At 41.4% G+C, this 13,409-nt stretch overlaps 1 protein-coding gene across 5 annotated transcripts in view; it reads right to left on the bottom strand.

Moving 5' to 3' along the window:
• Positions 1-13,409, bottom strand: part of FAM222B (family with sequence similarity 222 member B) — a 64,824-nt gene that overhangs the window by 11,002 nt on the left and 40,413 nt on the right. The window lies entirely within an intron of this gene.

The following is a 13,409-nucleotide window of genomic DNA, read 5'->3' as shown; positions in this document are numbered from 1 at the left end:
GCAAGTGATCCTAACATTATGTCGAGATAGCATGGTTGCATCAGTGCTGTGTACCAACAAGATATATTGACTGAGGTGGCCTTTTGTGGGACAGGAAACCGTGTCAACAATGCCAAGCAAGCTTTCTGTATACCGAACACCAAGCTTTTCCCAAAGAAATATAATGCACTAAAACACACGAAACTTTTTCTCAAACTGCAAAACCCAGAAATCAAAGTAGCATATTAAGGCTTTAGATCACCAAAAAGACTGGGGGGAATGTTCAAATGTTAAAGATCACAAAACCTCTTTTTCTTAGAGGGCCCTCAGGTATGTGAAACTACCTTGTCATGATGAGTATCAGAGAGCTCCAGCTTGCAAGTCCAGGTAGCTGAAAAGATACTTTGTACAAGAGGCTGTTCAAACTGATAGCAACTACAGAAAGAACTGAAGATTGAATGCTTCAATGAGAATAGAGCCGCCCAAGAGTTCTGGCACAGAATCAGTCTTTTCAGGTCTCTGGTGGGTGGGACAACAGAATGAACACAGTGTGCCAACTGTAGTACCTCAAGAATAAAAGTCTTCTGTTGGGGTCAAATGACTGAGGTACTAGTTAGAATCCCATCCCTGTGAATACTGATCTCTATTTAATAACCTCTCCCCTATGGTCCTAATATAGCTGAGGGCAAACTCCAAGGAAAGGAAGGGCATTAACAAATACTGGAGCCTAACATTGTGAAATGGGCTGTATGAGGGGCTTTAGTTATCTTTTCTTTTTTTCTTAAGATTTTATTTATTTATTTTTTAGAGGGGGAAGGAGGGAGAAAGACAGGGAGAGAAACATTAATGTGTGGGTACCTCTCACATGCCCACAACTGAGTACCTAGCCCTCAACCCAGGCATGTGCCCTGACTGGGAATAGAACTGGCAACCCTTTGGTTTGCAGGTGGGTGCTCAATCCACTGAGCCACACCAGCCAGGGCTACTGATGTTTTCTTAATTAGGTCTCTCAAACCTTTCTTGGAAATAGGTAATAATTTCATTTATTGTCTCATCCCTAGCCTGGACTACTACAATAACCTTCTAAATGATCTTTCTTCCCACTATGGTGGGAAGGGGGAACATGTGCCCAACCAGGGAACTGATGCACAACCCAAACAACCCAATCTATTCTCCACACAACAGCCAGAGTAATTTATTTTTTTAATTGGAAATCTTACCATATCAGGTCAAAAATTTCCAATGACTTCCCATATTACAGAATACAGATTTTTTTAAAGATTTTATTTATTTATTTTTTTAGAGAGGGAAGGGAGGGAGAAAGAGAGAGAGAGAAACATCAATGTGCGGCCGCTGGGGGTTATGGCCTGCAACCCAGGTATGTGTCCTGACTGGGAATCGAACCTGCGACACTTTGGTTCGCAGCCTGCGCTCAATCCACTGAGCTATGTCAGCCAGGGCCAGAATACAGAATTTATTATAGAATAAAAGTCAGCCCTGGCCATGTAGCTCAGCTGGTTAGAGCATCGTCCCAATACACCAAGGTTGCAGGTTTGATCCCTGGTCAGGACATGTACAAGAATGAACCAATGACTGCATAAGTGGAATGACAAATCAATGTCTGTCTGTCTCTCTCTCTCTCGTGTGTGTGTGTGTGTGTGTGTGTGTGTGTGAGAGAGAGAGAGAGAGAGAGAGAGAGAGAGAGAGAGAGAGAGAGAGAGAGAGATAAAATACAAACTCGTAGTGTGGCCCACAAGACCTCACATATTCTGTTACAATTACCTCTCTGGCCTCATCTTCTAACCACCCTGCCCCTCTTGCTGACTCTACTTCTAGCCACAGTGATCTCCTTGCAGCCCCTCGAAGGACCTGAGCACACTTCCACTCTAGGCCTCATACTTCATCTGGATAACTGAGATGCTGTGATGATGGAAGTACAAAAACACATTTACTCAGCTGTCTGCAGATAACACCCTCTCCCTGTACTTTTTTGGAAGTGACCAGTCTACAAATGATCACCATAATCTCTAATATACCTATTAAATTTTGATGTCTGCCACCAAGAAGAGATAAATAGGGGTGTGGATCCAAAGAACTGACCATAACTTACTGCCCCTCAAGCCACAACTCTGGACTTCAACAGAACAGAAAAAAATTAAGCCAGCTAAAAAGTGGCAAACAGACATTAAAAGATTTACTAGCAGTGAATGAAGAAGAAAAATAAAAGGTTGATATAGTAAAGATTTCAGAAAGTCAATTTTTAGTTTGGGCAGGAAAGAGTGAATGACTAAAAAGATACCAGAGCTTTGAATCTGCCATGATTAATATATCTACAACAAAAAACTACTCAGTAAGTTCAGAACACTCTTTCTTCATTGTTGTTGTTGTTTTTTAAAGATTTTATTTACATATTTTTAGAGAGAGGGTAAGGGAGAGAGAAAGAACGGGAGAAAACATCTATCAGTAGCCTGTCACATGTCCCCAACCAGGAAACTGGCACACAACCCAGGCACATGCCCTGATCAGGAATCAAGCCTGCAACTCTCTGGTCCGCAGAACGACGCCCAGTCCACTGAGCCAACACCAGTCAGGGCAAACTTAGAACACTCTTGAGCTCTCAATGGCATCATCTGGGCTGCTAACAGTACAGCTAATTTGTGGCCCTTTCTTTAAAAGGCCAGGGATCTACCTATACTAAAAATGCCTTCAAGCCCCTTGCCCAGTTTCACTCAAGTCAAGAATCAGGTTCTGCTAGGACAAGGACAACAGGGAAAGTGGCCTGGTCATGACGGTTGTGGTGAAACAGGAAATAAGCAATTTCCTTCCACAACCCATCCCAGAAAGCAAGGATGCACAGTATTACAAAGCACTCCTCCGGAGGCCTGGCAGCTGAGCACAGGCCTTTTATTCAAAAAGTTCAAACCACCCACATATTTTGATAGCCATCTGACTTTTCTTAAACATAAATTCTAATATAATTTTACAGCTGTTATTTCTAGAAGCACAATTAGATCCAGAAATAAACACTAGTACTAACTTCTGAAACGGCCTCAGAATTTAAGTGCTGACTTCTGAACAGAATCAAGTAGTAACCTGGAGCTCAGGCCAAGTGAGCTGCAGACATCAGAGAAAGGAAAAAAAGATCTCCTTGGCAGGGCCTCTCCGTGAGCTTTCACCCAGCTTTCCTACTTCCAGCTGCCGCCTGAGCAGGGGACTACTATTATCACAGTGAGGACAGAACGGAGGTGTTCCAACTCTCCTGGGACATTCACGAGTGCTAGCATTTCCCAGACTACCTCTAATTAAGGGACAAAAACCCTTGTCCCTACCGGGAAAACTTGAAAGTACTTTCATTTGTGCCTCTCCCCGCTTCAGAAGACTGAGAGAGGTTTTATTCGAGTTGTGATGTAACACTCTTTTCTGGGTGGCATCTGATGAAGAAGGAACTGTCTCTGTCCTAGGGTAGGTCTGTGGAGTTAAGAACACCTCACTGTTGTTTGTGTGCTTGTTCCTGCTCAAGACCACTGAAGGGGAGGGAAAGGAGGAAGAGGAAGCTCCTCTTCATGTGTTTTGGTGGGAAAAGTGGGGGAAAGCAGATAAAGTGCTGGCAATGGAATTACTACTTCAGGGTGCAATCATTTTTTCAGCACCGTCTCACCATCCACAATCTAGTACCTTCCAGTACACATTTGTTTTTGTTTTTGTTTTTTATCCTCACCCAAGGACATGCTTATTGTTTTCAGAGATGGGGGGAAGGGAGGGAAAGAGAGAGGGACAGAAAAATTGATGGGGGGAGAAACATCGATGGGGGAGAGAAACACTGATTGGCTGCCTCTCACAGTGCCCCGAAAGGGGCGCAGGGGGTGTGGGGTTACTCAAACCGACAAGCTAGGCATGTGCCCTGACCAGGAATTGAACTGGTGACCTCTCAGTTTATGGAGACGACGCTCCACCAACTGAGCCACAGTACATTTTTGGGGCACCATTTCTCTCTGCCAAACCTCCACCTTCAAAAAGAAACCCCCCCAAAAGAATGGTTGATTAACCAATTTCTCATTTATGCTGTGGTTCAACATTTTAAACCTGCCATTAATTAGAAGTGAAACTGAGAACAGCACCATCTCTGAGATTCCAGGTAAAGAAAGAAAATGTTATGCCCCATTTTATCCTTGACTCCACTGAATAAAATACATCCAACAGTGAAAATACTGAGTACATGCATCTTGAAGAGAATATGATTAACACTGAGAAACTGTATTAATTAAAAGTGTCATCACTATCCCTGATTAAGCCTTCTTATCTATGAGCTAAAGGCTTACTAAAATGACTACTTTTTAAAAAATCCTCACTTGGGAGTACGATGATTATTTTTTTAGAGACAGAGGAAGGGTGCAGAAGGGGTAGGAGAGAAAGAGAGGAACACTGATTAGTTGGTTGCCTTTGGAACATGTCCCAACTGGGGGACATGTCAAACCTGCAACCTATGTATGTAGCCTGACCTAGAACTGAACCTGAAACCTTTTGGTATACGGGACAATGCTCCAGCTGACTGACCCACTGACCCAGGTCTAAAAAGACTACTCAAAAAGATTATTTATTTATTTATGGGGGGGGGGAAGAGAGGGAGAGAAACACCAATGTGTGGTTGCCTCTCATACATTCCTCACTGGGGACCTTGGCCTGCAACCCAGGCATGTGCCCTGACTGGGAATCAAACTTGGCAACCCTTTGGTTCGCAAGCTGGTGCTCAATCCACTAAGCCACACCAGCCAGGGCTAAAAAAGACTGCTTTTTTGATGGTGGGGGCAAAGTTTTATCCTACTGCTCCCTGTCCCTATACTTCTGGGGTCCCAGAAATTAGGTTAAAACCTAAGAGAAACACTAAGGGGAAACTTAGTGTTTCTCTTAGGGTTTTCTATGGGGAAAATAAACAGGGTCACTGATGGCAAAAATTACATGTTTATCAAATCAGATTCTGCAAAATCAGTCATCGTTATATTCTGTTACAATGAAGTTTTCTATTTGACAGGTAATTCTGTCATCCAGATAACTATGAACTTCCGACTAGAGTGTACTTATTGCTATATACCAACATGAAAAAAGTCTGGCCACTGCCAAAGGTATCTTTCTTTTCTATCTTTAACCCAATAGTGGACCTAAAAGTCACTTGCAATTGTGACCTCGAGACTAGAAGCTGGGGGCGGGGGATTGACTGAGAAACTGAGGTTCATTCTGGACTTATTTTGTTGAAAGGCCAGAACCATCTATGCTGCAACCCACCTCCACCTACCTGAATATATATACGAAGCTCGAGGGATGGGAAAAACATTACTTCTAACTACCGTTTAGAACCCACCACGAGACCTCTTCCTATCTTGTTTCCCACCCCCCACCAAGTCCCTAAAGGCATCTTCTCTGCCAGAGCTTGCTTGCTTTCTTCTTTTAAAAAGATATTTATTTTTAGATATAGGGAAGGGAGGGACAAAGAAAGGGAGAGAAACATCGATGTGAAAGAGAAACTTTGACAGGCTGCCTCTTATACACACCCCAACCAGGGACCTGACCCACAACCCAAGCAGTTGCCCTGACTGAGAATCAAACCGGTGACCTCTGGCTTTGTGGACCACCACCCAACCAACTAAGCCACACTAGTCAGGGCTGCCAGGGCTTTCTTTAACAAGGATGCTCTTTCCTGGATCCCCTTATTAATTAACTCATCTATGACCCAGTGCTTTCTCTTGAATTTGTTACTCCAGTACCAGGAAAATATTCTCCCTGGAGATTCTAGCTTTTCAACTTGAGTGTTAACTTCCTAAGGCCAGAGCCTCGTCTTTTACTTATCCATTCAAGTTACTGGATCAGGAACAAGATTATTCACATAATAGATGCTTAATAAATATTACTGGCTCACATTCCTGAAGAACAGTATGTATTTTAATCCCAGGCTTTGGAATTTACCTGAATTTACACCCTTGAAATACATGGGTAATACAAGTGCCAACAAGTGTGTGCACATGCGTGCAAGTACCTTCCCTCTGAGAGAGGACAGATTTAAAAAAGACGGAAAAGCCCAGGCACTACTTTTGCACTGTTCTGAAAGTATCATTCAGGCATGTGCCCTGACTGTTAATCAGACCGGTGGTTCACAGACTGGCACTCAATCCACTGAGTCACACCAGCCTGGGCCAAAGCCGGTATTTTTTAACAGCCTGATAAATTCTTAAAATTCTTTTTCCATGTTGTAGCTACAATCTATAAAATTACAGAAGCAACACTGGGGGACTGCCTTTTCCATTTTTATCTGAAAGAATATGTCTGTGGCTTGACTTGTTCAAGGACCTTCTAGACACCCTGAGACTTATCAGTATCTTTCCTATAGACTTCCTTTATTAAGAATAGTTTGGCCCTGGCCAGTGTGGCTCGGTTGGTTAGAGTGTTGCCCCATAAACCGAAAGGTTGCAGGTTCTATTCCCAGTCAGGGCACATGCCTGGGTTTCGGGTTTGGTCCCCAGTCTGGGCTGTATAGCAGGCAACTGATCGATGTTTCTCTCTGTTTCTCTCCCTTCTTCTCTCTGGAACCAAAAAGACAAACGGATGAATAGTGTGGGGTTGTTGCCTCGGCTTCCCCATCTGGGTGTGAGATCAGTACTTCTATCACCTGGCAGCTTTTAACGGATTGGTGGGACTTGGAACTTTGCAGATTAAAAATAGCCATATAATTTTAGCATATCTGTTGAATTATATCTCATCTGAATGATATTTTGAAACTTTTTGTAATTTAGTACAAGTTTTTACAGGAAATTTTAAGAAGTAAAAATCCAATTATTTGTGTCTTACCTCAAGGAAGCAGTTTTTTCTCATTTCTCTTTGTTCTCATTGTCTTGCTGGGCACAGTCTCAGGTACTTATGAGTAAAATTCTACCCAGTCTGAGTCTGGGAGCTGTCTGAAATTATGAGTGTTATGAATGTGGTTAAACACAGAGGTCAGTGTACCTTGGTTTAGCTTAAATGATCCAGCCTGCATAGGGCTTTGGAAAATCAAACCTATTACATACCATAGTGAAAAATTGCAAGTTCTGATTTAGTTGCCTGCAACAAACACAGCCCGAGTTTTCAAATTTTTAGGAACATTGATTTCTACTTCAGTGGGACTAAAGTACAGAAACCGAATGATACTTTCAATATAGGTCAGGTCCCCAGTTGGGGGCATGCAAGAAGCAACCACACACTAATGTTTCTCTCCCTCTCTTTGTCCTTCCCTTCCCCTCTCTCTAAAAATAAATTAATGAAATCTTAAAAAAATACTGGCTTTGTGAGGCACAATAAAAACAAAGGTAGCCCTGGCCACCCACTAGGTAGCTCAGTTCGTTAAGAATCTCGTACAGATATGCCAAGGTTGTGGGTTCAATCCCTAGTCAGGGCACACAGAAGAAGCAACCAATAAATGCATAAATAAATAAAACAACAAATGGGTGTTTCTCTCTCCCTTCCTCTCTCTCTAAAATCAATGAATAAATTTAAAAAAAATTTTTTTTTTAAAAATAAAACCCAAACCATCAAGAAAAAATACTACAGGATCAACTATAAAGGACACATGGGCAAAACCAAAGGGGTGGAATCAGGGGAGAGAGGTGGGGATGGCTGGGGTTGGGGGGGAGTTGTGGTGGGGGAAATGCAGACAATTGTACTTGAACAACAATAAAATGAAAAAGAAAAAAAAAAAATTCGTGGTTGCCCTGACGGGTGTGGTTCGGGTGGTCGAGCACTGGCCCACAAAATGAAAGGCTGTTGGTTTGATTCCCAGTCAGGGCACATGTCCGGGTTGCATGTTTGATCCCTTGTTGGGGCATGTATAAGAGGCAACTGATTGATGTTTCTCTCCCTCCCTTTCTCCCTCCCTTTCCCTCTCTCTAAAAATAAATACATAAAATCTTATTAAAAAGAAAAAAAAAGACTTTGGCTTTGAATCCCAGCTCTGGTGCCTACTAGCTGTGTGATCTTGGGAAAGACATTTAACTTCATCTATAAAATGTACATACTTGCCAGAATTGTGAGGATTTGGTGGGTTTACTGTCACTATATTCAAGTGCTTAGGATACTGGCACCAGATTATGTAGTGAACATTATTTAAATGTTGGCTATCACTCTCCTAATCTATCAAAATCCAGGTCACTTTTTATTTTGCCTACAAAGCCAAACCACCACCTTGTATTTTACAGTTCTTTATACTTTGAAACATGTTTACATATATTATTTCATTTGAAACTTAAGACAATTTTTTTAATTTAGATGGAACAAGTACTATCCTCTTTCTATAGATTAGGAAGCCCAGGCTTAGAAACATTAAGTAACTTGTCCAACAATCTACTGCTAGAATAGTGGACCTCATGTTGGATTTTCTGTCTTAACTCCTCCCCTTGTGGCTCATTTCATTAGAAAAGTATTTTGTTATCCTCAGTGTGTGACCAGCATTTTTAAAAAGTGAATTAAAAATAATCACAGAGTATAGTAAGAATGCTTACTGTTTCCTGACTCTGTTTCAATTACATAAATTATATGTGTATATTTACTGGGATGTAATCCTTATTGTGGGCACAGACAAAAATGTTTGAAAAACATTGCACTACGCCACAGCTACTTCAAGTTAATATTTACTGATATTTACTGAGCACTTATCATATTCCTCTTCTTACACTATTATATACAACAAAAACATACTATAGTGGTTTTTAAAAAGATTTTATTCACTCATTTTTAGAGAGAGAGGAAAAGAAGGAGAAAGAGAGGGAAAGAAATATCAGTGTGTGGTTGCCTCTCGAGTGCCCCCTACTGGGAACCTGATCTGCACCCCAGGCATGTGCCCTGAATGGGAGTCAAACTGGCGACCCTGTGGTTTGCAGCCCACACTCAATCCACTGAGCTACGCCAGTCAGGGCCCATAGTGGGTTTTTTAAAGTGTAAATATAATTATTGATTTTCCTATGGATTTGGGGAATTACCTGTCCCAGATCAGCACTTTGCACTATAATTCTATTACACGTTGCTAGCCCAACATTTTGGAATCAGCTCTTAGTAAAACTTCTTTTAAGATGAACTATAAGCTAGCAACTATAACCAAAGTAAGAACAGATTGGGAAAGTAACTACAAAAAGGCAAAGAAAAGCTTTAAGTTTATGTGGTCAGGCTCCCCCCAGCCAAGGGAAAGCTGTATAATTAACACTGAGGAAACTATTTCAGAAAATAATACAAGTAATGATCAAACAGAGTTATCTCTCATCCTTAAACAATCCTGGCACAGAAAACTCTTGCCCTCCTATCCTCAAGCTCTTCTCTGAATGTGATAAGTAACCCCGACTAACTCTGAATTTACTCTCAATTCATACCTTTCCTAAGTCAGTTTCCATTTGGACACTCAAGGGATTTGGAAGCTGGGCATCACAGAGCCCACCAATGTCTCTGACAGAAAGCATCCCTCTGATCTGTAGGGTGTTTTATTTTTATTTTGAACTTTATTTATTTAATTATTTATTTTTAGAGAAAGGGGAAGGGAGGGAGACAGAGAGGGAGAAAAACATCGATTGGTTGCCTCTTGCACATGCCCCAACTAGGAGCAAACCTGCCACCAATGCATATACCCTGACTGGGAATTGAACCTGCGACCTTTGCTTTGCAGCATGATGCCCATCCAACTGAGCCATGTCAGTCAGAGCTGATCTCTCAGGTGTTTTAAATTGAGTATGAGGAGGGAATCACACTTGTTTTCAGTCATGTATCTGCTATATCTACTATATGTTCATTTGGTCTGTTACCTTCCTAGAAGGAATTCTCTGCCAGGTGTGTCCAACCTGTGGCCTGCAGGCCACATGCAGCCCAGGATGGCTATAAATGTGACCCCACGCAAAATCGTAAATTTACTTACAACCTTTTTGCTCATCAGTTTTCATTAGTGTTTGCGTAGTTAGTTAATGTGTGGCCCAAGACAACTCATTTTCCAGTGTGGCCCAGATACATCAAAGGGTTGGACACCCCTGCAATACAATGCCTTGAGTTTATGTGCCTTGTATTTCTAGGGAAGAGTTTCAAAAAGGCTAGTAAATTCAGTACAGGTAGGCAATGAAGTTAACTGTTTACTTATAGTTAACACATTGCCCTTCACTGCATCTTCTAGTCTGCTGCCACCAAGAGTTAGTTTGGCAATAGGCAATGTACTAAGACAAGGCATGACTGATACATGAATACATTGTGTTCACATAGGCCCTTCCTTCTCCCCTCCCAGCCTGAGTAGAGGACTAAAGAATCCTGACATATAACAAAGTTTAGTGAGGGAGTCTATAGCCTTAGTGAAAATCAAAAGATTTTACTTTGCTATGTCTCTGAGACTCACTGTAACTTGAGGCTTTATGTCTCACACTACACAGTCAAAGAATTACAGGTTTCTGAAGCTAAAGGGTCTCTGAAAGCAGTAAAAGCTACTAAACCTCAAAAGGACCCAGGGACTGAAAGCCTATTTAGAAAGAGGAGGACCTCCTCCTTCCACACCCTGCAAACCACCACAACTAGCTAATAAAACCTGGAGTACTGGCTCAATCCACAGGACGAAGAAAGAAGAGAGAGACAGTCCCTGCTGGAAGAATACTTTTATAGCTAGGGTATATACCCACTGAGGTAAGATTCTGAACTTAGCTTTAGGAAGCTTCCTCATTTCAGGAATTGCCTGGAAAACAAAATAAAACCCAAGAAAGCAGTCCTTTAAACCTCTCAAGGATTCAAAGTACCACAACTCACTCACAGATCAGCAGAGTGTTTTTGCCCTCTTTTGTGCCCTGAGAAATTTCATCACCATTTGACATTGTTACTTATCAGTGTGTGAGTGGTTCTAACTGGTCAAATATGTGCCTAATACCACATTTGAAATCCCGCCCAAACAAAGCAATTTAACTTGAGATTATTCTAACATTGAGAAAAATCAGGGGGAAAAATTATATAAATACATGTTTAACCCAACAGATGTCCAAATTATTGCCTTCCTTTTATCTCAAAAGGAATGGCTAACAGTACTCAAATGAACATTTTTTTGGACAATAGCAGAAAACAAAAATCCACAACTCATCTTTCCTGGTACATGCCTCATTTGTTCAGTGTATCCATTCACTGTCCTAATTTCTACTCTGTAAACTTTTCTCTCTGGGGCCTCCCTCACCAACTGAGAGTCCTTATCAACTTTCACCCTGTTACCTCTGTTAAATTACTTCATTTGGTTAGAAACAGAAAGCACTCAAATAGAGTGAACAGGGTATCCACAGAGGGATAAGGAGTGGGGGCTGATGTGGGGAGTCAGAACCCAAGCGACACAAGGAGAGCATCCCCAGAGGGGATGCAGTGACTACTCCTTGTCCAAAGGCATGAATCTCAGTAGGGTCTACTCAGATCTTGGCATCTAAATACTAAATTCTTGCCCTACCTGGCATGGCTCAATTGGTTGGGCGTTGTCCCATGAAGCAAAGGGTCACTGGTTCGATTCCCAGTCAAGGCATATGCCTGAGTTGCAGGCCTGCCCCCAATTGGGGCACATACAGGAGGCAACTGATTGATGTTTCTCTCTCACATCTATGTTTTTCTCCCTACTTTCCCCTGTCCCAAATAAATAAATAAATAAATAAATAAATAAATAAAACATTAAATACTGAATTTCCTGCTAACAAAACAAAGGTTCGTTGTAGAAATGGCTGACGCAGAGAAACTACCAGTTGAGTCTGGTGCATCTCATCATGCAGGAAAGGAAGGAAGTACACAAGAATAATGATAACACGTCAAAGGACAGAGGAGCTACAGTATGCTCAACTGGGAAGGGAAACCTCAGAAAGAGAAGTTTACACAGTAAAAATTGAAGAGAGCAGAGAATGAGTACACTGAATGAAGGAGACATGCACCAGGAATAGAAGAACTGTAAACCTGTTTTCTACCACTGTTCGTAAGATGCTACCTTGGATAGTATCGGCCAATCCTTTGAAATAAAAAGATGGCAAATTCTTTCAGCATCTTTAAGGTTAAACATGTAATCCCCCCACCTCCGATTTACTGGCAAAATATATATAATTTGAACATCAAAACAAATAATAACAGATTATGACCTATTCAATAAAACAGAAAATCATGAATCAATACTAATATAAATAAATAAACTGAAGGAGTGAAGAGGAACAGGGTGTTTACACAGGTTCAAAGTAACTCCTCCTGAAATACTAATTACAAACAGAAAAAGAGTAAACTTCACATAGAAATGCCTAGCAGACAACACCTTAATCAAGTGATCATATACTACCAGCAATGGGACAAATAAAAATCAGCACATCCTGAAGTTATGCAATGAAGAATAAAGCATCACTCCTGTAATATTCTTGCTGCTGATGCATTACCTACATTAAACATGAGGAAACATCAGACAATCCTAAACTGAGGAACTTTTACCAAATAACTGTTAATAGTGTCAAGGTCATGAAAGCCATCGAAGGCCTGAGGAACTGTTTCAGACTGAAGGAAAGCAAGAAGACAACAAATAAATACAATATATGATTCTGAACTGGATCCTTTTCTTTTTTTAAATCCTCACCAGAGGATACGTTTTTATTGATTTTAGAGAGAGAAGAAGAGGTGGTGCAAGAGAGGGAGGAGACGGAGGAAGAGAGGGAGAAATATCAGTATGAGAAACATTAATCAGTTTTCCATAAGCACCCCAACAGGGGGATCAAAACCCGTAACCTAGGCATGTGCACCAACTGGGAATCAAACCCTCAGCCTAGGTATGTGCCCAGACCAGGAATCGAACTCACAACCTTTTTGTGCACGGGATGATGCTCCAATCAGATGAACTACCCAGCCAGGGCTGAAGTGGATCCTTTTTGCAACAAGGACATTACTGATACAACTGGCAACATCTGGAGAAGGGGGTATCTGAGAATTATATGACAGTGATGCATCAGTGTTAACTTCCAGATTTTCATGTTGGGGAATGTCCTTGCTTATAGAAGATAAACACTAAGGTATTCAGGGATGATGAAGCCATCAGGTCAACAAGTTATTATCAAGTGATTCAAGGGAAAAACAGTTCCTTGTACTGTACTTGGAACTTTTCTATAAATTTGAGATTCTTTTCAGAAATTTTATTAATAAGTCTCTGGTCAGGGCACATAAGAATCAAACAATGAATGTATAAATAAGTGGAACAACAAATAAATGCCCCCCTCTCTCCCTTCCCCTCTCCCTCTCTCTCTCAAATCAGTACCTTTTAGAGGCGGGAAAGGTCTGGAAGGGAGGGGACTGCAGATCATTAAGAAGAGTTGGAGAGAATGGTCTGTCTATTGGTAACCATTCTCACTTTATCTTAATGCAAGTAACTTGTCTCTGAATTGCTGAGTACCAACATTGGAGTT

This window comes from Phyllostomus hastatus, unplaced genomic scaffold (assembly GCF_019186645.2).
Source record: "Phyllostomus hastatus isolate PE091 unplaced genomic scaffold, TTU_PhHast_1.1 phas_contig_210, whole genome shotgun sequence".
Taxonomy (NCBI): domain Eukaryota; kingdom Metazoa; phylum Chordata; class Mammalia; order Chiroptera; family Phyllostomidae; genus Phyllostomus; species Phyllostomus hastatus.
The sequence above is the reverse complement of the archived record's forward strand: the minus strand, read 5'-3'. Positions and strand labels throughout refer to the sequence as shown.